The sequence below is a fragment of the Microtus pennsylvanicus genome, chromosome 3 (genome assembly GCF_037038515.1).
Source record: "Microtus pennsylvanicus isolate mMicPen1 chromosome 3, mMicPen1.hap1, whole genome shotgun sequence".
Taxonomy (NCBI): Eukaryota; Metazoa; Chordata; class Mammalia; order Rodentia; family Cricetidae; genus Microtus; species Microtus pennsylvanicus.
In genome coordinates, this window is record NC_134581.1 from 17,863,257 (window position 1) to 17,867,182 (window position 3,926).

The window sequence follows — 3,926 nt, forward strand, 5'->3', positions numbered from 1 at the left end:
GGCTTTCTAGCACTTGGTTATGACTCAGAAATCAAGGGAAAGTTTTTGAGTCACCTCTTGAGGTCAAATGGTTAAGGTGATGTATCTGAGACCAAGAGCAGCATCCACAAGGGAAAGCTGCCATGAACGAATGAATCCAGGGGTCAGTGGTCAGATTCACAAAGTCCACTTCCCTCCCTTATCCATTCGTGGGAGTTAAAGTCTGGTTGACTACAGGGAGGTTCTGTGATGGAAGGTCTGAGAAAGCCTACCCTCTCCTGGGTTGTGTTTGCTGTCTGGTCCTTTGAGTGTGGAGTATTGGCCATTCAGCCTTAAGAAGGGAATTTAGAAATTTCCCATTGAACCTAATTACTCCCTAAAGGCCTATGAAAGCGAACTGACCACTCATATATTATACAAATGGAACAGATCACACACTGAGGGGATTTGGCTCAGCATCTCTAGCTTCTTGCCATTATGAGTGAACAGGGAAGCAACCCAGGGCTCCTCTTGTTTCCCAGTTGACCTTTGCAGCCTTCCTGCACCCAGTAGGAACTCGAGCCTGTGGGTGTTAGTTCCTCTTCCTGTTGCTGAGACGTCATATCTGACCAAAGCAGCCCAAGGGGGGGGGGGAGGTTGTTGTGGTTGGTGGTGACGGCATGGTGGCAGGGGGATGAGGTGGCTGGTCACATTGCATCCAGCCAGGAGTGGAGAGGAACAAAAAATTGGTTGGTGTTCAGCTTGCTTTCCCTTTTTTTCCAGTCTGGAACTTGAGTCTATTCAGGGTAGGTCTTCCTGCTCGGTTAAACCTTTCTGGGAACTCACTTTGGACATATCCACAGGTGTTTCCAGGGTGACCCTAAATCCGGTCAAGTGGAGAGCCATGAAGTATCATGCCGCCTCTAACCTAAATGAGGGTTGGTGGCAGGTGGCAGTCTGTCTCCTGTGGTGAGCGGTCCAAATCCACCTAACCTTGGGCTTTCCTGGACCACTTGAGCATCCCATGTGTAGTCAACATGAGACTACACGAGAACTCCCCGTTTCTGAAGCATTGCTGTAAGACTCTTCCTACAAGCATTGATGGCGGCCTCTGGGTTCTCTCTCCCTCCCTGGCCATTCCTTCACCAGCAGTAGTCACATGCTGCAGTCTTAAGTTCGAAGGTCATCCTTGAGATGACCTGTATTTGACCTCCACCAACCTCCCTACAGCCCTCTTCCTCTCTTAAATGTCACATATTCCTGGGACTCTGTTATCTTTGTCTTAAAAGCATCACCATCACCAGAGGTTACACCATGCCACTCTGTTTCCATTTCTTGCCTCAACCTACCTCCTCTCATCTGTCACCTGGGCGATGTCATGTCCTCCTATCTGCGTCATCACTCTCCTGCTTTAGCCACATTGGCCTTTTCTTTTTGCCCCAGTGCACAGAGATGTTCCTGCCACTCACAGGGTCTTTGCATGGACTGTTTTCCCTGCCTGCACCTCTTCTGCCGCCTCTGAAACTTACTTCCTATGTCTATTTAAGGCTCTCCAGAGCCATGGGGGCTCAATCCCTAGCTCTACAACAAAACAAAAGAAAAACAAAAACAAAAACCAGTCATGTCCCCTGCCTTCCAGTAAGGTATTACTAGTCCCTCCCCCAAGAACTCCCAAAGAGTGATTTTCTTTACTTTATTCTCAGGTGTGTATCATTAGGGTTTGGAGCAGTGTCTCCCACAGACTGGGTCTCAGTGTATTTCTTCAATGAACGACTGAATGCTGAGGGGACGAATGCTTCCTGTACCCCTGCACACACCTGTGACATTATTTACCCATTTCATCACAAACCCAATTCATGTCTCCAGTTCAGGACTTACACCAAGCCTGGACCTATTCCTGTCCACCTGACTGCTCAGTACGGTCACTTGAGCAGCTCCCAGACATGGGAGAGTCACAATGTCCTAGATAGAATTCCTGTCTCCCACCTTCTTCCTCAAACCTCTCCCTCCTCCCGTGTTCATTGTCCTACATAGAGCCATGACCTCTACCCCTCTAACCTCATTGGATATCATATCTGTTCTGTCACCACCAGCTTCTGTCATTGTGTCTCATTCTGTCTTATTGTCCCTTCCCTCTCTACTTTTCTCATTCAGCTCCAGGTCAAGTGTTTATTCCAAGCACCATGTTCTTACAAGCGCCTCCTATAATGATCTGTTCTGTCTCTTTAAGAGACAAGCCATGCCCACTCCCCCCCCCTCCACTGAGGCAGGCAGATCTTCCTTCCTACTTGCAGCCTGAGTCTCTTAACTTTTCTGCCTCCCTCTCAAAGAGCTTCTGCCTCTCTCCACTTCTCCCCTTCCCCCCCTCTACCTCTCTCCCCCTCTCTCTCTGCCTCTCTGCTCTTCTCCCCTTCTTCATTTTCCCTCTATAACCCACTGAATAAATATCCAACCTCACTCTGCATGGCATGCCTATTCATCTGTCTCTTGCCAGTTGCCTGGGGCCAGCCGCCTTCAGAGACCTGTGGCCTGGTCTCGTGCACATGGCCCTTTATTAAACTGAGGATTAGCTGGTTTATCCATCTCCAACACTAGCCCTTAGGTCCCAAAGACAGAATCTATGTCTGATTGTGTGCCTTTATCTTCCACATGGGATCCTAGTATTTACCACATCGTAGGCATTTAGCAAATCAATAGATTCTAAGAATCTAATAAGATAAACTACTTCAGTGTAGTATTTTTTTTAAGCTTTAAACTCACTATGCAGCTAAGTGTGACTTTGAACTTCTGTTCTTCCTGTTTCCTTTTCCTAAATGCTGAGATTACAGGCAAGTGCAATCTGTGGAGGTCCAAAATTATGAGCCTGTTTCCAGGTTGACCAAAGGTCTTAGAGTTTGTAACTTCCCTCCAATTCCTTCAAGGTTACTGTGCTTCACCCTCAAACAAAGGCCCCACCTAGGTGTGGAGCAGAGAGTTCTGCTCTCTCAAGGTTATTGTCAGCAGGTGTGGCTAATGGCCAGACCTTGTGCTCCAGGAATAGAGAAGATCTGTTCCTACCTCAAACAAAATTCTAAGGATCCAACTAAGCTCCCTTTATGGGGATAACTTGGGATTCCACCTAAGGAGTGGTTTGCCTACTGAATGTTTTGGTTTAGGGCGTGAGCACGACTTGGTGACTTTGTTTTGTTCTAGCAACAGAATGTTTGTTTAACTACAGCCTGCAACTTTCAATTGGTCTGTTCATTTCCTTGTATCCTGTTAAGGCAGTCTTTCGTCTTATTCCTACCTTTTGAGGTCAGGGGTATTTTAAGCAGTTGGAAATTAAATGTGGGCAAATTTTCAGTACTCACATAAATTCCCTCCCGATACTATCCTGTATGTTTCTCTGTTTTATTATTTTCATTTCATATTCTTTACTATTTTTCCAAATTCCCATGCTCTTAACCTGGCGAGAGGTATTTTTGTCAAGACTAGTCCCTGACATCAATCAAGTCTTGCTTTAGGTAAGTGTGTGTGTGTGTGTGTGTGTGTGTGTGTGTGTGTAAAGGATTCATTACCTCAGATTCAACAATGAATCATTACTCATAATATGAAAAGGATAAACAACAAATGAAAAAAGAGGTAATTGTTCCTCCTCAAATTGAAAACCTGCTGCAAAGGACACTATCGTGAAAGTAGAAGAGCACATAATGAGAGAAACACAGATGTACCATGAATGTAAAGGAGTGGAAACACGGATGTACCATGAATGTAAAGGAGTGGAGACACGGATGTAGCATGAATGTAAAGGAGTGGAGACTGTGGGAAGCACTAAGACCTTGATAATACAAAATCTCCTTCTCCCTTCCCTTCCATAACCACTAAATAAATATCCAACCCCACTCTGCATGGTGTGCCTCCATCTGTCTCTCACCTGCTGCCGCCACATGGCTCGCCACCAGGGACCAGCCACCTTCGGAGACCTTCCT